This window comes from Harpia harpyja, chromosome 3 (assembly GCF_026419915.1).
Source record: "Harpia harpyja isolate bHarHar1 chromosome 3, bHarHar1 primary haplotype, whole genome shotgun sequence".
NCBI classification, from domain to species: Eukaryota; Metazoa; Chordata; class Aves; order Accipitriformes; family Accipitridae; genus Harpia; species Harpia harpyja.
The window spans coordinates 20,791,927-20,813,491 of NC_068942.1; the positions used below are offsets into that span (position 1 = coordinate 20,791,927).

Genomic DNA, 21,565 nt, shown 5'->3' on the forward strand with positions numbered 1-21,565 from the left:
ACTCAAGTTGGAGCAAACTTTATTGATGGGCACACAGAATAGTTCCTACCATTACTATTTGGTGGGAATCCTCCTACCAACTTTTAGCAAGCTCTGTTTTAAGCTTCTAGTCTGAACTTGCTGCCTAGGCTCCTTCTGTAGTCAAAGACAAGATAGAGAGATCTCCGGAGGGCAATTTATCCTTCCTGCCTTAAACCCCTTTTCAGGATTAGCTGATCCACCTGCTTGAGATGCGTATCCCTCTCTATTGCTTGCAGGTACGTAGGTGTGCATTTCAAACAAAACTCTCAACTTTAAGATGGCAAATGTGTGACGAGATGAATTCCAGCTTCTTGGTGTGCCCAGAGGAGGTTTGGTCTGCCCGACAAATGATTGGTGAATACCACACTATGGCAAAACATGAGCATCCCACTTCAGTCGTGTGGAGTGACACATCACTGAAACTATAGCAAGCCAGCACTTGCAGACATTCATACTCCCTTTGTGTTTAGCTCAGTATCTTTACAGTGAGCCTCATTTCTTCTTAACCTCTTGGACCTTGCTATTGTACCTCCTGAAATGAACGGGGTGTTTAGACTTGCTCTCCCACCAGACACACTGAATAGAAATGCCTTGAAGAATCCTGAAATGAGGTGTCTGGATCCACATTTGCTTAGCCCTCTTGGACTGCCCTATGGCAAGAACCTGCAAGAACATAGGCGGAAAAATCCAATGTGAGCAGGCAGAATATTGCCCATAACTACAAAGCACTTTGAGCTGAATGATCTCTCAGACTTGCAAAAAGTCACAGGGAGGCTGAAACATGGGAATTTTCAGCCCAGAAGGGAAATACGAGTAGCTGCAGAGGGTGAGAATTGCGAGACAGGAAATCAGACTTGTCCACAGCAATAATCTTCTTAATCAGGTGTTGACTCTTGCCCCGTAATGGGACCACCGCTTCGGACAACACAGCACAGAAGTGCTAGAGTCACCCAGAAAGTGGAAAAATGAAACTATTTCTTCAGCCTATGCACCTTCTTTGTATCTGCAAATGCAATGAGTGCAAGAAAGGTTGTAGTGACAGCTGTCCACTGCAGTGGGGGGCTAAATCCTTTGTCCAAAACCAAAGGCAACACCCTTGCAAGGGCTGCAAAGTGCAGAGATGAGCCACCTACACTTTGTTGGTGAGTATTCCACTAATTGCTCTCCATTTACTGTTGCCATCCTTTCTTTCCACACTTCTGTATTCATTCTGTCCCCTTTCGTGGTTAGGTCACAGAATGGACAACAAATAGTTACAAATTATGCCTGTCATCTAAGGCTAGCTACAGGACATGCTCTCATGACAATGACTGAAGGTCACAGCTTACGCAAAACAAGTGTTTTAAAGTATTTCATATATTAATTATGGTCATCAATTAATTGAAGTGAAAAAGCAGCTACAAGAGGTCCAGCAGCATACTTTATATTGATTGAAAGGCATGAGTAGGATCCCTGCTTTCCAGCTGAGTAGCTATGAGGCATGTTTTGGTGAGCAGAGCTCTCATTTACCTACTGTTGGGATATGATCCTTTTAACCTGGCCCAGGTGAGAGCAGCCATCATGCAAATAAATGTGCTACAAGATGCTTTCCATACCACTGTACTGATCACTGGGCTGGGACACTGTAAAAGTTCTTTGGAAATACTTTATACGAGATTTTTTGTCTCTCTGATGGGCACCAATAGTGCTAGACTTGCACACATTAGCGGTAATATCCCTAGCTATATGTACTCCTGTTTCCCTCATCTGTACCCTTAGACCAAAGTGTGCTCATGTCTGGCATTATTGTAACCCAGCACCTTCTTCTTGTGGAGCTGAGGTGGGACATCAGAGATGGTGGTAGACACTCAGGGAGCTGCTTGATGCCATGCAAGTGCAAGGGAGACTGTGCTGGGCTGAGGCCACACAGGCTACATGAAGGACTGGAGAGACAGGGGCAGCTGAGGTAGTATTTGGGGCAGCAGTGCCCAGACATTTCTGCTGGTAAGCCCACTTCTCCCTGCTCATACTCCAGACTGGTGCTTGCAGGTGACTAACCTGTATTTTACACTTGGAGAAGGAGGTTGGACTAGATGACCTCTAGAGGTCTAACCTACGTGATGCATAACTCTATGATTACAGCCACTGTTGCATACATTACAAGAAAATACATGAGTGACCCAGTCATCTCAACCTATCCTAGTTTAAAAAGGAAATCCTTGTCTACCTAGGAAAGTTTTTTAGAAAAAATTGAACAACTTTAATTTAATGACAGTAGCATCAGTACCACACCTCATCTGGGCAGGCAGCTAACATAACATTGGCTTTTCTTAAATAAGCTTAAGGTAGGTCTGTTCCCTTCATCCCAACATCCCTGTTTTGCCACAGCCACGTGCCACATGCTGTGGCACATAAGCCCATCTGACCAAAGGCTGGGAGGCACAGACTGGACCCTGTGATGCCCCAGCCCCTGCGAGAAGTGAAGTCCCACCATCCTGTGGGCTGGGGGGGACCGGTGAGTCACTGCTCGCTCGTTAAGCACTATCACGGGGCACAGGCTGCACAGTAGGCTGCTGGGGTAGTGAATCATATCCCTCACAAACCACAAAACATGACAGGAGGATGCGTCTGGAGAAATCCCTGGAGAGGTGCGCCAACCTTCTGCACAGCCCGAGCACTCCCAAAGCTCATGCCCCAGAAGAGACCATAGCTACGGGTGGCCGGAGGCTGGCGTTGCCCTCCTGCTTGCCCACTCTTTGTGGGGATGGCCAGGCCACGGGGTCCCTCGTGGCTCTCCCCACAGTGGTGAGGGAGCTGCTTCACTTGGGACCACACTGGAGGGCGAGAAGCAGCTGAATGCTCTGGAGGCATTGCACTGCTCTGTCAACGCAGAAGCACTGGTGACACAGGAACTCCTCAGCCGGGAGAGCATCACCGCAGGGTTGTAAAAGGGAGGCTGAAACGGCATTGGGTGGCTGCAGTTTGCTGCAGCAAATTAAATATGATGAAACACAGTAGACAGTTTTATATGCTCTATTAACTGTATTAAACCTTCCTATCGGAATAACTTATTGCTGGATTCTACACAGCACAGATGAAGTGCCAAACCTCCTCCAGTTCAGGTCCTTTCCAGAGACCTTGGCGCAGAAGATACATCCAGTAGGAGTTAGTAGGAGCTGGAAATTTATTCTGGAGGCTGTCCCAGCAATGTTAGAGGAGCAGCTGTAGCCCTTACTCCTAGTTGTCTTTTGTCGTGTTGGCAGTGCTGACGCACTCGGAAGGAAATACCAATCCAAACCAGTGTTGAGGTTTTGTGGAGACTGTCCAGCAAGTCTTCCTCTCAATGACCATGTGAGAGGTACTCCATGTTTCACATCAGTTTGATTCGCTTCTCAACTAGCGATCTGCTGGAACAGCACTGGCTGTGGAGAAAGTGACCTCCTGCATACTGATGCTGGTAGAGCCACTGCCCGCTTTCATCCATTGCCGACGGGTGGCAAACGCACCCCTGGGCTGAGTGCCTGCAGGAGGAAAATGAGGCAATTGAGAGGTTATTCACATGTGTCCCACTGGAGCAGTTGCAAGCAGGAATGTTTGTGCTGCTCCTCATGCTCCTCTGCATGTGGATGTGCAGGCACTCACCTTTGATGGATGATTACTCTTGGATGAGCTTGCTAATGGCTCCAGTTATGTCGCTCATGAAACTTATCTTCGTGGTTCCTGAAAGACCCCATTAACACTGCATTAGAATCCTGATGGCTTTCATTCACTGAATTATTTAATTACTTAAATTTTTTAAACATATCAGAATACCTTCTAAGTCAAACGTGACCTCTTGGTCTTCTGTAAGAGGGGCTGACCTTGAGCACACTTCAGCGGGCTGTTGCAGCCTTGCTTTTCTCTTCACACACACTCTCCCTACAGCACTCAGCCTTGTACCTTCAGAAAAAGGTGTTATTGAGGAAAGCAGCATGCTAAGTGGTTTTCTTTTTTGTGATTTATCCAAGTGCCTGTTTGCTCCCACATGCTGTGAGTGGATAATAGCAGTTCTCAATCAAAGTTAAAATTACTAATGCTCTTGTCTGTGGAAAATTTAGTGCAGAAAAAAAAAAAAAGGTTAATGATGCTGCTATACTACCAATCTTACTATGGTTTGTCATATCTTCATCCCTGCACCCCTGTGCAGCATTGTTATATTGACTGGTTATTCCAGTCCATATCTCTGCTGAAACCAATGTAAGAAAGACAACTGTATCTGATATTCTGCTAAGATGGTGAAACTACTGTAAAAAAGCCATGTAAACAACAACAGAAAACCAATGTTTTTTCAGGCACTATGTACATCATCCAGTAACACTGACAATTCAACAGTATGCTGACAGTGATCAGCACAGAGAATTACTCTGTCCTCCTCTTGAATACATGTTTATAGCAGTAAATTTTGCCCACGTATTTCCTCAAAGCTGGAAGCTGTTGAAATTATTTTGCACAGGATGTTGGAGTAGTCTGAAAAAAAACTGAGCAACAACAGCAGCCACTCTTGCTTCAAGTTATTGACACTTCAATGTCTGCCTGCAGTTCCAACGTACGTAGACAATATACCATTAATTCTCTTTTTCTAATTGTGTTCACTCTAGGGTCTTTTGTGACTCACAAGTTATGAACACTTTTTAGCTGTAGTCTGCTACAATTTTTTTGTCAGTCTAAAAGGGCAGAGAGCTGATTCCTTCCACTTACATATTCCCAGTCTTCTACTGAACACATTTAATTTATGGGAACAGTTGAACTAGAAAATGGGACAGCATTAGTTTCATACATTCACGTACAAGGTCATTTTTAGTTGAGATAGACGAACTCTGATTGATTACACAGGGTCAAATTACATGCTTCAAATTATATGTATCAAATTATATGATGTAGCGATGGAGTGGTTTGGCCAAGTAAGTCACTGTAGGCTCCTTATCTGAAAAGGTCTTATATCAGGCATCTGAAACCACTCTTGGGCACTTAATCAAAAACAGTCTGGTTTGCAGGGGTCATCGGCATGCATGGGTCACTGCCTAAACTACTCCATCAAATGATTGCTTGTTAGGTAGTCTGGGATCAAGTCACTCTTTATCAGTGCCGGGTCTCTGACACACTGAAGCCTTCGCAGATGGATGAAGTTATCCTGTGAGTGCCTCAGGCCCAGCCAGAGCCCCATCGAACACTGCTAGTTCCTTGTGGCACTTTAGAGATTGATTAGCAAATTGCAAAATTTACTCTTAAGATATAGTTCTGTCCAAAGACTATCCTCCCCTGTATCCTGGATGTCTTCAGTGTGCCCTTGTGTACTCTGCCCTGTGCTACACAGAAGCTTTGTTGTCACACTGGCTCCAGTTCACAGGCATGCAGACACATGTCCTCTTGATATCACTCCATACCTTCTTTCACAGGTCCAATACAAAGCTCTTGGCAGCTAGTGGAAATATTTCCCTTTTCCCCCAAATTTTGGAAGAATCACTCCCCAATCCCCCCAATCCCAATTTTCCTGTGACTTCATGTTTGTTGGAGTCTTGCTGCAACATAAACCGAAGTTCAGAATGTCTTAAGCACAAGCCTAACATGTAATATGACAATACTTCCAGAGGCAGTTGCTGGGGCTGTTCCTGTGCTGAAGATGAGACACATATTTAGTTCCTGGTGAATGACCCTCGACGATTGCTTGCATGTGGCCAGCACGGGTGCGGGCTCAGAGGCCAACCATGCAAGGTGTTGCCCTAACAGATACATGCCATGGCTCTTTCCCAGAGACCTTGCAGTTCTGGGTGTGTTTGCCTTAGGAGGCAAAAAGGGAGCTAATTTAATGCATGTGATCAGGCACTCCTAAGACACTTCTTGCCTTAATTATATTTGCACAGGAATAAAAACGAGTAGAATGAAAACTCTGCTATTATCAGCACAGCTTGCCATTCCCAGTGCATTAGCACATGAAATGATCTGGTGACAGAGTAAATAAGACATGGATTACTCTTAAAAAGCTTTTACAACAAATGCTAAGATGCTTCCATCTCAAAGGTGACCTGTAATTGTTAACAATTTGCAAAAACAACCACATCAATGAAATTGAGGGTTACAATACAATTATTACAAATGCTTCAAATAATCAAGTTAAAGTATTCAGCACAACTGCCTTCGAATATGCCTTTTCTTTTTCAGCTAAGGCCCTATGACAACTGGGCTGGCTGTATACTATAGCAGCCGGTAGCAAACGTCTCCACAGGAGCCCTCTGCTTTTGCAGAGGCAGCACAGCTTCCCTGCTGAACCCAACAGTTTTCAGGAGTTCTTCAAAAATGCCCAACTTCGTAATCCTTCTGGAGGCCCCACAGGCTGAAGCTGGATGTTGTCCAGCTGTGGCAGTCATGCCCTTACGACGCTTTGTCTCCGTGTCCCAGTTTTATCCCACTGCCTCTCAGGGTGTTGCTTGAGCCAGGGGCTGGCAGTCTGCCCTGGACATCTGCATGGCAAGTCCAGGTAGGCAGAAATGGGCCACATCACGGTACGGTGGTCTGTGAGACAGCTACCGTGGCCAGGTGTGCCGGCAGCAGCGCATGCCAGTCCCGTTGCATTCTGGATTAGGTCTTCAACATCTTGATGGGATTTTAAATAGCTTTTATTGCCAGCCTCCTCTTACACCCACCAAAGCCAGTGATTTATTTAATTTAGAACAGCTTTATTCAGATGTGTTTACCCACAGAGTGTCCCAATCTAGAGGCACAGGAAAGGAGGTCACTTACAATTTGTTTAACTTTTTTTCCTGGTTATTTTCGGCAGTCCTCTATTCAAAATAACTTGGAGCTCTGCATAAAGGCTGATTTTCAAACCTATGTAGGAGATTTAGTCACACAGCTGTGCATCTAAATCTCCTTAACCGTGTTTCAGCAGTCTCAAACACATGATGTTAAACTGGAGATGGGATTTTTGGATTATAGATGGTGAAATGGCAGAGGGAGCACCAGGGTTAGAAACTAAGCAAAGGTGTGACTTCTGCATAGGGCAACTGGCTATGAGGTTGTACCATGGCAGCTCGTGGCTTAGACAAGTGTACTCTTTGCTGGGTAAAAAACTGGCTGGATGGCCCATCCCAGAGTTGTGGTGAATGGAGTTAAATCCAGCTGGTGGCTGGTCACAAGTGGTGTTCCCCAGGGCTCAGTATTGGGGCCAGTTCTGTTTAATAACTTTATTAATGATCTGGATGAGGGGATCGAGTGCACCCTCAGTAAGTTTGCAGGTTACACCAAGTTGGGAGGGAGGGTTGATCTGCTGGAGGGTAGGAAGGCTCTACAGAGGGATCTGGACAGGCTGGGTCGATGGGCCGAGGCCAAGTGTATGAGGTTCAACAAGGCTCAGTGCGGGTCCTGCACTTGGGTCACAGCAACCCCGTGCAGCGCTGCAGGCTTGGGGAGGAGGGGCTGGAAAAGGACCTGGGGGTGCTGGCTGACAGCCGGCTCAATATGAGCCAGCAGTGTGCCCGGGCGGCCAAAAAGGCCAACGGCATCCTGGCCTGTATCAGGAACAGTGTGGCCAGCAGGAGCAGGGAAGTAATTGTTCCCCTGTACTGGGCACTGGTGAGGCCGCACCTCGAGTCCCGTGTTCAGTTTTGGGCCCCTCACTACAGGAAAGACATGGAGGGGCTGGAGCGTGTCCAGAGAAGGGCAACCAAGCTCGTGAGGGGCCTGGAGCTCAAGTCTTAATGAGGAGCGGCTGAGGGAACTGGGGTTGTTCAGTCTAGAAAAGAGGAGGCTGAGGGGAGACCTTATCGCTCTCTACAACTACCTGAAGGGGGGTTGTAGTGAGGTGGGGTTGGTCTCTTTTCCCAAGCAACAAGCAATAGGACAAGAGGAAATGGCCTCAAGTTGCACCAGGGGAGGTTTAGATTGGATATTAGGAAAAAATTCTTTACTGAAAGGGGTGTCAAGCATTGGAACAGGCTGCCCAGGGAAGTGGTGGAGTCACCATCCCTGGAGGTATTCAAAAAGCGCGTAGACAAGGCACTTCAGGATATGGTTTAGTGGGCATGGTTGACGGTTGGACTCGACAATCTTAAAGGTCTTTTCCAACCTAAATGATTCTATGAATGATGGCATGGATGAAGGATCTCCTTGGCCTGAGAAAACCAAATGGCATAGACTGCACCAGGCTCTATTAAACTCCCCAAGAAGCATGCACTAGGACAGCAGCACCGCTCTTAAAAATACTCTTTTGCACCTGAGGAGTTTGGAGTTTGACAGCTTTGCACCTTTGGAAACAGCCATGGATGGCATGGTCCGCTCAGGAGACTTGCTGTGACCTGCAGGAGCTAAAACCCAGAGATGACACGGTCTCCTGATTAAGCTGAAACCAACACAGTGGAGCTACCCTTTCTCCCCGAGACCCACTCTCACAGCTCTGCCAGATTATTTTGACATGTTTTCTCCACCCTGAGGATTTTAACTTCACTTGTAACAATACCTTTTAGCTTGGAAACATTGTTGATTTTCTCTGCAGACTCTGGGCAAAAAAGGGGGGAAAAAAAGAAGAAAAAAAAAAAGATAGATTTGATTTCCAGACACTTGAGAGTAGTGGAATTGTTCAGGTGCTGAAGTCAATGCAAGGTACCAGCTGATAAGTGGGTGGCTTAAATGTTAAAAATCTCAAGGTAGCAAGACAATGATTTGAAGAGGCCTTCTCTCTTCCGATTACTACTGAGAAAGGATGATATTACAGTGAACCTTGTTAAGATGTAATATTCCCAACAGAGAATAATTGATGCTAACGCTAGTGTCAAACTGAAGATCTGAAAGGGACTAATTACTTTTTCTGCTAGGAATAACTTTCCATTTTGTCACTGCTTCGATACCTGAGCAATCCCATTAATCTCAAACGTCTGAATCCCAGCTCCTCTGCTTAATTTCTGCTGGGAATTCAGGGAAATAGCAAAACCAGCCATGCCAGAGCTTACAGTAACTGAATTTGATGTCCTGAAATCAGAAGAATATCTCAAAACATTCCAGACACTCATTTTTAAGGAGCATGCAGCTAGAAGAAAGTAAGCATCCAGGCAGCAGGGTGTCTCATGGTGGATGCTGGTTTGGCCATGCACTGCTGGGACAGGGAGCGAGGGATCCTATCCCCACACTCCTGCATGGGGCGGTGGGGACATGCATAGGGCTAAAAATGGGACCTCAGAGGGAGGATGGCTGTGCTTGCTAGTGGGAAATGTCTCTCCCCTTCTGTCTCGCTGTCATTAGCTTGTGACAGGGGGAATGTGCTCTCCCTCCAGCTTTCATACTGCTTCTCTAGAGGTTTTATTTCATCCTGGCTCCTAGACTGAAGGAAAGCAGGTAACAACCTCTCTTGAGCATCTTAGCCTGTTAGCTCTGAAGCTCCAAGAAAAGTGCATGCTCAGGTTGTTTGAGAGAGAGCATCAAGAGAAAGCACCACCTCGTGTTTGAGAGACAGCACGAAGAGAAAGCATCACCTCGTGTTTCAAGAGAAAGCATCAGCTAGAAATGATGGGGACTAGAACATCTACACAACTACAGCAGCTCCGCAGTGTTCCAGCGATCTTCACTTATTCAGTGTTTACTCTGCTCGAGTGCTTCTTTATGGTGGTGTGCATCTTCCCTGATTATGTTGCAAAGAACAAGAGAGAAGCTGGATGAACAGTTTTCAGACAACATGCTACTCTGCAAGAACTTTGTCAGACTATTTAACATGGGCAAAGAGGAAATGTTTAATTGCTGAGAGTTGGGAGGAGGGATATTAAAGAACATTTTATTATTTTCCACATTATAGTGGGAGTTTTGGCAGCCTCCTTGAAGAGCATGAAGATGCCGCTTATGTGATGCTGTAAAAATGCAGGAGCCAAATCACATTGGAAATACCATGCTGGAAGGGACTGCAGGAGATGATGTGAACTGGCTCCTCCATGAAGCAGGGTTAGCCAGGGCACTACTAATCTGGGAGTGCAGCCTGTGTCTCCTCTTACCCAGGGCTGGGCTTTCAGGACATTTTCAGGAAAATGAGAAAAATCCTGCTCGAGAAATACTGTGGTGGTTGAAAGTCCCACTGAAGTCAGAATTCTGGATAGTGGGAAGAAAACCAGAACTGACCGAAATCTCTGCCCTCTATCTGGGCATCCTGGAAAGACTCATTGGTCTGAGAAACCTCGAGAGTAGAAGAACCAGAGAGGTGGTCCAACTAAAGTTCACCAGCAGGACTCCTCTCCCAACCAAACCCAGACCCCTTCCTTGGTGTAGTCCTAGAAGCAGTATATATAAGAGCAATACTTTCTAGTAACTGGAGTAGAAGCCATTTTTTTAAAAAATAGCTGATGCTAAATACTTCCTACTTATGAGGACATTAACAGAGCTCACAGGTGCCGTTAGAACAGAGCTCACATTTGATCCCCATCAGCACCAGAAGACAAGGCCTTCTCCTCAGCTAGGTTATGTTTGGCACATGAAATGTCAGGAAAATGCAAGTTTGGGGAGGTTATGGGAAGCATTTATCTTTGCCTGGATGACATTGATTTGGGGAAAGAATCTACAGGTGAAGGTGTAGAGATCTCTACATGATCAGAGGTGCTCCAGTTCCTTCCAAAGGTGCTGGCTACATCCACACCCCCTGTGAATTCAGCGCAAAGGATAATGCACCTGGGGACAATCATTGGCACAAGAAGGTTAACCACTGGAGGGTGCCTGAAAGTAGGCAACTGCGTCAACATATCTGCCCAAATTGATAAGGAAGGATAGAAAGTGTCCTGGAAATGGTTTCAAGGGAAATTTATGGCTAAAATCAAAATCAAAATCAGCAATTTAGGGCACCATTTTGTAGCACACCTCACAGACATGTAATAGAAATCGAATACAAATTTTGAGGGGCCAAAGGAATTAGGTAGAGAGACACCATTTTGGAGATCTACTAGTAGTCAGTTGTCCAGGGACATTTCTGAAGACAATGTTGGTTCCACAAGAAACGATAATTAGTTAGATCTCTACAGTGACTATCTAGATCTGTGTGTTGATGCTTCAGTGCAGAAATGCAAGGAACTATCAAGGAATTTTTGGCAATTTAACTCCATCATGTTAGGCATGGGTAGATGGCCAGGATGCAGCATTTATCAGTGGGCATAACTTGCTGATGATTTTCTTACCATCATCTGGCTTCACTGTCCAAGGTCTACTTTTACATGCATTGTACATTTCAAGCTCCTTTTGACCCCATAACATCCAATGTTTTTTTTTACTTCTATCTGCCAAAAAACATTCTAGCATAAGTGAAAATTCAGACTGATCGATTTTCAGAATAATTTCAAGATCACGCAGTATTGCTCAGCCTTGTACTGCACACAGTTTGAACCACACCGGCAGGATTTCTTACCTCATGGAACAGCTTAAAGTATTCTATTTAATATGCCCTAAAATTAGATCAGCATTGGTACTGCTGTACTAGATTGTGAAATTATTTAAAGGTTGTTACTTTAAAAAGTCCATTAATATATTTGTTGTTGAATCAACAATGTAAAAGTATTATGCTTAAAAATAGTAAAAATAAAATTACTTCCATGCTTTGCCTGCTGAAGATAATATTTAAAAACCATAATTTTATAAACCAGTTCCAGAGAAAAAACGTATTTTTCTGAAAATAGACTATGATATCAACAGTATCATGAACTAAATACACAGAGAAGAGAGCTATTACATGCACCCAAAGTATAATTTTTTTAAATAACTGTATCTTTTTTTTTCCCCCTCTTGAATAATGCCCGTTGTGTGCCTGGTTAGAAAACAATAGCTTGGTTATGAAATAATGGAAATTTTATCCATGAAAATGCCACCCTCACACTAAAATCATCACAGAGCTCACAGCATGCTGCCTGCAAACTTCTCAGGTATAAATCTATCAGTAAATAAGGACTATTTTACGGCAGCTCTTAACCTTAGGGGAACAACTTATTAAATAGTTGATTAGAATGTGCTATGTGGTATCAAACAAAAAAGAGAAGATCAAATTAAGCTGCACTGTAAAAATTAAACCAAGAGACGAGATAAATGCTAGCCTCTGCATTTGTAACCTACTTTTTCATTTCACAGTCAAAGTTCAAGCTCCCAAGACTGTACTTTAACAGCTCTACTGCTTGCTCCTTGCTGTTGTGTACCATGCTCCCTCGCAGCTGGAGGTCCCGGAGGTCGCAGGGCACAGCTGCATGGCAGGGAGAGCCATGAGCTCCCCATACCCGTACCGGGCTGCTCGGTGGCACAGGAGCTGGTCACACCCTGGAGCACTCATAAAGCATGGGAGGAGGATGCAACTTGATGTCATTCACTTTTGGGAAGCTGCTTTAGTCAAGGATGCAAACTCTGAAGTTTTCTCCCCATCATCTGGCTCTGGCTGCTCAGGAACCACCCTTTCAATCCCTGGGTTTTTCCAATCCTCCTTTGATGCCCAGGCAGAAGCACTGGCAAGGGACAGCCAGGGTGGATACAGCTGTGGGGAGCAATGAGATACTTGTCCCCTGGTCACAAGCCTCACAGAGTGGTGTTGAGGGTGGGAAGAAGGTGGTGATGAATGGCAGCGCACCCTGTCCATGACGGAAAGCTACAGGATCATTTTCAGTGTGACACAGCCTGGATCTTGTATACAGGGTATGCAAAAACTCCTTCACATCTGAATAGGTTGGGAAAGAGCCTGCACTCAGATCTATTCACATTTGCTGAGTCCCCCAAACTATAAAGGAACCAGGATAATAGCATTTTCCCTTAGAAAACTCCCTCAGCAACCAGAAAATAAAGAAATTGGGCTTACGAAAAGCTAAACTCTTTAATAAGGTGTGGAAGACATTTAAGTAATATTTTCTCCCCTATCTCATTACATATGAATAATTCATTTATGTTCTCAGCAGTTCCCAGACATCTCTTGGCTTCAGTGGGCATCTACAGTGCCTAAGGGATGCAGACGAAACCCAAAAGCACATGCAGCGAATTTGTATAGATAGCGAGGACTCGGGAAAATTGGCGTAAATTTTTTCTTCCAATATACTGCTGCAATTGGCCAAGTCCTTACTTCTCCCCTGGACCTGTTATCTGGACTTGCCTGTACTCTAGATTTAAGCCTTCTTGGTAATGCAAAGCAGTACCTTAACATGAGCCTCAAGCTCAGCTCCGTCCCTGAGCTTGCCTGTCCCTAGGGCTTGGCCAGGATGGTCTCACCTGTTCTCACTTGTTCTTCTGGCTGGTCTTCACGAGCATTGGGCAGGGTTCTCTGCTAGCACTTATTAACAAGAACAGTTAACAGAAATGGCACAATTGTAAGTTTCCAAACACCCATGAGGTGCTTTTTGACAGCAAGCTAAAAAGGTTGCAAATACCTTCACCAGTAAATGCCAGTATACCTATCTATCACCCACCCACATATCCAACTTGCCTCAAAGCAAGCTGTGCCTAAACCCCTTGTGTATGGCTGATCTGGTTTTCTTTATGATCCTGTATGAGATACGGTATTTTCCTCTTTTGCTTTTTTTAGCAAAGAGTTTTAAAATAGTTCTTCTGCTACCAAATATTTGACAATATAAGCAACCTTTACTTTTTTTTAGCATGCATTTCCTTTTAGCAGCTTAGCATATAAGCTGAATCATACGCCAGAGTCTATAAACAACAGTTATAGAAAACTGGTGTTTTGACACTAAATACGGTATCCTTTTCAAAGAGAGAACTGGACTACACTAAGTCATTAAAAACTTCAATTGCTATTTAATATGAGAAGGTTTCAGAGCAAATTTGGCACCATTGCTGTTAATGGAAGATTTCTCCCTCTTTTGCTGACACTTCTGTGTCTACTAGAGAGAAAAGAAAGTCTGTGTTTGCCTCAAACTCTTCAGAACAGACACAGTCACAACCAACAGGTTAAACGCAGGGCTTGTTTCACTTCTTTAATAATGATAAGAAAAATCGCATGTAGAAATTTCCCTCATTTCTGGTTCCAAAGTTCTCCACAAGTGGGAGCAATTAGGACTGTAGCCCCTGCCCCCAAACAGAAGACACAGCATTTTGGACAGCCCAGACCCCACCAAAGCTCAGCCAGGCAGTGCAGTCTGACCACGGGAGATCTTCTGACACCAGGCTCCAAGCACAAATTGTAATGATTTTGGATAACTACTCTTTCTTGTACTAGAATAAGAATGTCCTACTATTTCTTCCTTTTTTTTTTTTTCGGTTTTGTTCTCTGTAAGAGGGGGACTTTTTCTTTTGTGTTCATGCGTTACTTGACACAGCCAGAAAACATCCACAGAAGGAGACCACAGGTTTCCTAACAGCAAAAGGCTCAAACAGCGAACGAGACCTCCCCCTGCCCCCTCCCTGTGTCTGACGGGTTAGATTTTTCAAGGACCCATGGGAGGAATTCAAACATGGACAAGATGATCGCTGTTTTTCAGAGGAACACTGTGTGTTTTAATATCCCTGAAAGCTCTCCTAAGACTAAGCAAGCAGATGCTGTGTGAAATGCAGCCCAAAGAAAGGCTCATACACATACAGCAGGAAAGTGCAATTGAAATCCAGGTGAGTGCTCTATTCATACCAGCCCCTAACGCATAATTTGTCTAACTATTCAGGATTTTCAGATCTTTGTTTCAGTCCAAGGAACAAACCCAGTGATGATCTGGGCTTTTAATTCAAGAAGATAACGTCCAGCATAATTTGATTTTTAGCTGTCTCTTACAGTGTGGAATTCACACTCACACTGTGCAAAGCAGCTTTATCAAATATTTACAGCTCTGTGAGACTGCTTGGCTAGTCTGTGCTAGCCTATGAAATACAACAGCTACAAAGTCATTAGTCTCAGCAGAAAGAGAAAGGTGAACACTTGACTTTCAGAACTCAGGGAAACGTGAACTGCACAGAAAACCATCTGAGCAGCTGTATAGCGACAGCTATCACAGCGAGCTGCGTCAGAGAACTGGGTGCACGGCCGTACCCAGCTGGACCACTTCACTCCGGTCAGAGCAGGCACATGCTGCTCTGACCCTCAGAAGTTTGGCAGTATCAGTTGGAAAACATCTAGTAAAGAAAAAGTATGTGTGCCTACTTGTGTGACCCATTTCAGACCTCACTCTTAATTTCCAAATTGGGTGCTAACTACTGAACCTAACCTATTTCAGCCATTTGAGAAGCGCTTTGTTTTGTTATTTCAATGCTATAATAAAGCGTCTTCATAAATGGAACAAAACTAAGTTATTGGCCGTACGAACATGTGAATTGTGCCCATGTATTACCATCACCCGCTTCCACGACTGGGTCTCGCTGGGCAGCCAACTTTGGTTTTGTACCTTTGGATTGTTTGGAATGGGAAGTTAAGACAGAGCACAGATACAATCTTGCTAAGCTGCAATTATTTCCCCTCACCTGAAACTTCACATGTATGAGAAATGCTACTACTCAAAAGCATTACTGCAAGAACACAGTGGTGTTGATGGGAAGCTGTCCATTTAAAAATTAAGATATTACCTATTTGATGGGCAGTCATTGCATGTTTGCAAGTCAGGAAGACATAGTTACAGCTCAGCTGCCTATGAAACTCTCTCTAGGAAAAAACAGAAGGATTTTCATCAACAAAACACTTGAAGCAAGGCACAAAACATTCAATTCTGTGAAACACAGAATAGTGGAATTATCCTGGCAATTTACATGTAAGCTCTGAGTCAGTGCTTTCAGGCAGGGAATAATTCCACATAAGCATCCCTGGTGAAACAGGATCATAAATCTCTTTCTGAACGGCATTTTTCAATTTATGTGCTTGGCTTCAAATTCCTCTCCTACAGGAAAGACACTCAGAGGCAGAAGCAGCACAGGACACAACCCATGGAGCACAGTTCAAGAGAGTATTTTGCTACGTAGGCACCCATTTGCATGCTCCTATGTTAGTTTGAAATGGATATTTCAAAATTAAAAAAAAAAAAAAAAGAGAGAAACAGCAGGGCAGGTAGCAGTTGCTCTCTGGCATAGCAGATAGCCTGGCCTGCTTGATTTAAAAAAAAAAAAAAAAAAAGTAAATCAGAACCAATAATACCTTAATAGGAAAACCTATCTAATTTAGCTTGTGGGGAGGAATAAATTAATCTGAAAGTAAATAAATGTGGAGGTTGTTTGCTCTATAAATATCTTTTTTTCTTTTGCTGCTTATGCTATAAATAGAAAACAAAATCTCCTTTCCAAACAGATTAAAAATGGTGGATCTAGAGCCGGTCAGTGTGTTTGAGCCCTGGACTGCAAGTGGAAAATGGTGAGATGCTGTCACAGCACAGGTAGTTGCAAAAACACCCAGAGGCACAAAGAGGGTGTCTGGAGGGATGGGAAAGAGCCAAGGGCTCAGGTGGCCCATTCTGGGACTGAGCTGTCCAAGCTGGGGAACTGGGAAAGCACCGCTCCCCTCCTCCGAAAGACTCTGCTGAAGAGATACCACTTTGTCTGAGATGTGGGTTCAGGAGGGGGATCTTTCCTGGCCTTCTGTGACTTCTGGCTCTTAAATGAGCATAAATTGGTAAATCAACTAGCAGCGTAATTAGAAGCTGTCAGCATCATATCGCTCCAGGACATCCAAACCTGGAAAGTCTTGCATGCAAAAAAGGATAATTCTGCAAGGGCGATGCTGGAGGTCTCGGTGCAGCATGTTACCTGCCAGGCTGAAGCTGTGATGTTTGGCCAGAAGTGTGAAGGAGGAGGACCTCCACTGGTAAAAACCAAGTGGCAATGCTGGGCACCTGCAATATGCTGCCATTTCCTAGCTTTTAAATCATATTTGGTGAGCTGCTGATATTGTACCACCGTGTCTTTTTGAGAGTACTGCAGAGACTGAATGATGGTTCGGGTGCTACCAAAAACTCCTTCATTTTTAGGATCCCAGACAGACCCCTGAAAGGACATGGGTCAGAGGCAATTTTGCTACGAGCTTCTGCGACAGCCATAAATACTCGATTTGCCTGCTCCCAGCAGAGATGTCCCTTCGTGTCTTCCCGCGAGAGCCGAGCTAGCCAGGGAAAGGCTGTGCCCCATGTCCCACCGGCCCTTTGGGGAGGGAAGCGCCCATCAACGGACGCTTATGGGTGATGGAGAAGGAAACCCTGGCAGCGGGGAATGGTGTCCAGAGCAGAGACAGGAGCGGACACGTGCCCCTGCCCCAGCAGTGGGGTGAGGAGGAGCTTTCCCTGCGGGTCTGGGGCGAGCGGGCAGACTCTGTGCAGCCCAAGCAGCTGCTAGCTGGGCAAAAGGATCCAGCCAGCAAAGGCAACAGAGGGGGAACTGGTGTTCAGAAAACCCCGGGCAGCAGCCACAGCCTTGGTGGCCGCCACGTGTAAGACTAAGCCTTGTCTTTAAGAGAGTGGCCTTACTTTCGGTGTTTTGGCTCCTTGTTCCCACTCTGGATGTGAAGGAACAGTAACAAAAAGGGTAGTTCCGAGTGAGCAGAGGAGTTAGATGTTGGGGCTGATCAATGTGCTTCTCGGGTTTCTAAATTTACAGCCTCAAAAGGTTCTGCCCAACCTGACTTTGCTGCCCGTGGGACTAAGGAAAAATATCCGTTGTAGCAGGAGCTCCTTGTTACAAAAGCACCTGTGCCAAGTCTACCCAAGCCCAGGATGTCCTACAACACCCTATGACTCTTTCAGTGGTATCTCCTTGCCCAGATGGGAGTACAGCCACTACTGTGAATGTGACTGAGCCTTTAGAAACTTTCCCTGTGGAAGTTTCTCAGCACTCCAGTGCCATGGTTGCACCAGGGCTCGAGCCCATGCTGGCTGCACAAGGAGCAGGTAACTCCCTCTTGCAGCAGACTTTTATAAATCTGAAGGCTATTAGCATGTCCTGCTTCAGTTCACTCTTTGGGTTAAAGAGCCCGATTAATCTCCCTCAGACCATGTTTTTAAGGTCTCCCCTGCACCTTCACCAGGTAGCTGACCCACTGAATGGCCGTGTCCTGAGTGGCAGAGTCCTCCAGCCAAGACATCACTGATGCTCAGCTGCAGGACCAAATCCCTCCACATGTTTTGTAGGGTGCAATCCTCCTTGTGCAGCCCTGCGAGATGTCTGCCTTCCTCTCAGCACTGCTTTTTTCTGCAGAAGTGCTGCCAGGCAAGCTGCTTCCCATCCGATATTTGTGGAGCAGATTATTCCCAGCTCAGCATGATGCTTCCTACCTGGCCTTCCTGAACCCACTTCTGCAGATCACATCTCCACTTCACCTCAGCTACATTCAAATTCTGACCTCACCTGCACCTGCTGAACTTACCACCACCATGTCCTCCAGAGACCCCACATTTGTTACTGCCAGGACTGTCAAGAGCACCAAATTAGCTATGTAAAAATATTCAGAAGGGCTAATCCACCAGCTGTTTGCAGAAGTAAAACCTTGGGCAGGTGGTTAACTTTACACAGGTCAAACCCATTGAATTTATGAGGGCTGCTCATAAGCAGCCGTATTTACATACTTGAGTGTGTGGAGAATTTTCTAATATACTGGTCACTTTATTAAGGAGAACCAGAATGATATTTTCAGTCAAGTTGTTCCAGGGATTAGTTTGACAGACTTAATGTAATTAGATGGAGATGAGTTTGGCCAGGTGACCTTTTTCTTTATCATGGTGTCTTCCCAGTGTTTGACCAATGACTCTTCAAATAGCTTTGAACTGATTTAAGGCTTTTCTCACTGTTTGCTTTGAGATCTTTTTCTCCCTTTTTAATATACAAGACTACTCCCTTTGTGTCCCGGAAGAGATCCTCATGTTTTAAACATATCACTGTTACAAGGAGGTTCAGTCAGAAGAGCTGCTACTGCCAGGTTCCCCTTCTACATACTCATGCGATTGCCAGCAAGAGGCACCTGGGTTTCAGCAGAAATACCAGGATCAGGGAAACATGAGGTTTAAAGCCGACATCTGTTGTCTTTAGGCAGCCACTTGGTGAAGCTGGTGGGTTTTACAGGAAAAGGAAAAAAAACCCCAAACCAACAAAGCTTCAAGGCACATCATCAACAGCAACAGGCTAAAGCTCAGAGCTGCTAAACCAACACTGCCTCTGCCTGAACACTCCTGGAGTTGTTAAAAAACAGTAAAGCAAAAGTGCATCTTAACTTTTCTTGGAGCTCTTAAGGCAGGCATGCTTATCTGCTTCCTGAAAAGAAAGGGAAGATACCCGAGGATACAAATGATTCCAGCATGCACAGGACTTTTTCAGCATAGGAGAAACAGGGAACAGTCAAGTACAATTTTCTCTAATTTCCAAAGGAATTGAAGAGTACCTTGCAGAAGAATCAAGCTATTTAGAAATAAATGCTACCTTTGGACATCTTAATTACATAATGTTCTCTTTTTTTATGCTGCAAAGTGCTCTGGTTCCTGACAAGCATCTATGTATCCGGTGCCTGACAATCATCTGTGGTTTTGGTGCTTGTAAATGAATTGCAGATCACAGTTTTACCAAATAAGAGGTTCTCAGTTATTTTTAAATTGGGTAGATCATGTAAGAGCTGCCCTCCTGAGTCCCAAAGTTTGAGAGATGACTGAAATGCAAAGGTGGGCTGAAACCAGCTCACAATCATGGAGGGCTACTAGCTCTTACGAAGTTGTGATCTGTACTTCAAGACGGAGTCAAGAACAGCTCGCTCCATACTTACAGACCTCCTAAAAATCACAGGAAAAATCCACAGCACTGGTGATTTCCTAGATTTTGTGCAAGGGGGGCCAGCGATGCTGTTCAGTCCATGATTTCCCTCATTTGGTCTGCCTTGAACTTTTGAATGAGCATGATTCATGCAACTGAATGCTTCTCAGAGCAGTACCTAAACCCTGGTTTGGGAAAGCACAGAAGCACGTGTTTGCCTTCAGCTGCTGAGTAATTCCACTGAAGCTCATGGCACCTAAGCCCTCACTTGAATTAGACAAGCACTTTGCTGGGTGGAAGCCGTACTTACATGTTTCTCTATGGGAAGGTAGTGCAGTTTCTGTGTCAGTTGCAGATTTGGTGGGTTTTTTTAACCTAGAGCCCCAGTTTTTTGAATGCATGATCGCACGCCAATTCCAGCTTTCTTCTTTTGAAACTGAAAATTTCAGGAGTTTTTCAATAAGATTCCCAGCCACCAGGAAATATATAAACACAGATGAAATGCCCTATGCTTTTAATAGCTCATTATTTAGAGGGAGTGTGGACCCAAATCATGGGCTTTGGGTGCAAGGTTGGTTATAAATAATAAAATGAACTAGCTGGGTTCTCTGCCCACCATCTGTCTCTCTATTGAGGGACCCCTCCAATCTGTGGCAAAGGAAAGGTCTCTGTTCCACCTGATGCACATTTTGGATCACAGGGACTACCGGGTAGATGGACAGTCCAACAGCTGTATTTCATGCCCCTGGAGGTCCAGTCCTGAAGCGAGGAGCACAATCTACCTTGTAGAGTGCTAAGAATAACTCTTTTCCCACCCTGTGCATTATTCCGCCACTCAGTCCCCATCCAGGTGTCGGAAAGCAGAGGGCAGAGACCTGCCCTTTGTACCCATTGCAAGAAAGGGTGAGGTATTTTAGAGACGACCTCACAGCATCACGAGCAGTGAGTGGGGATGCCCCGACAGCCCAGGAGAGCCGGTTGCTGACCGGGACCTCGGAAGCGCTGGGCGCCGCGGGGTAAGCCGCGCTCGGCGGGATGCTCGCCGTCCGCTGGCACCACAACCCCCGCCACCCCGACGGGAGCCCCGCAGCCCGCAAGGACCCCTCCGGGTTGCCGACGGGAACGGACTCGAGCTCACGGAGGAAAACTCAGGAGCAACTACAACGGCGGCAACCTGCTGCCCGCCCTCCCGCCGCTCCGGGAGCGGGTTTTCCCCTCGCAGCCCGTCCCTTCGGGGCAGCACCGGGGGGCTGTCAACCGCGGCTCCCGGGGACCCCCCGCACGGTCCCTTCCCTCCTCCCGCCGCCGCCGCCCCCAGCCCCGGGCGCTCACCTGGGCTTCGGCGACAGCGGCTCCTGTTGCCCCCTGGGCGGGGGTCGCTGCTGGGTGGGGGGGTCCCGGGGTGGGAGCCCACCGCCTCCCCGCAGCGCAGCAGCCTCCAAATGCCGCGCTGCCCCCCCCCCCCGGCAGTGGGATTTATCGGCGGCAGCGGGGCGGGGAGAGGGGGGAGGGCGGCCACGCCGTGCGGAGCCACTTCGGGCAGCGCCGCGGCTGCGGGCAGCGCCCGCTGCCTTTCCCGCCCCCCCCCCCCCCCCCCCCCCGGGCGGGAGGAGCCGGGCCGAGGGGAGGGTGCGGCGGCTCCGCTCCGCTCCGGCGGGGACACGGCACCGCCCCCGCCCCGGCGCGCCGCGCCCGCCAGGGGGCACCGCCGCCCGCCCGCCGGCTCCGGGCAGCGGCAGGGCCGGGAGGAGCGCGGGGGAGAGCGGGCCCGGCCCCGGCCCCGGCCCCGGCCCCGGCCCCGTCCCGCCGCCGCCGCCCGGGCCAAGCCGCTGCTTCCTCCTGCTCTCCCCCGCGGCGCGGCTGCTGCCGGTGCTCAGGCACGACCCTCACCGCT

The 21,565-nt window shown here is 46.5% G+C and overlaps 1 long non-coding RNA gene across 1 annotated transcript; it reads right to left on the bottom strand.

Annotated features, from left to right (window-relative positions):
* Positions 1-1,230: 1,230 nt before the first annotated feature.
* LOC128139344 (uncharacterized) lies at positions 1,231-21,107 on the bottom strand. Its single transcript, XR_008234332.1, has 4 exons — positions 21,004-21,107; positions 3,814-3,939; positions 3,643-3,720; positions 1,231-3,521 (listed from the first exon to the last, which is right to left on the bottom strand). It is a non-coding gene; the product is annotated as an uncharacterized LOC128139344 (long non-coding RNA).
* Between the last annotated feature and the right edge of the window lie 458 nt (positions 21,108-21,565).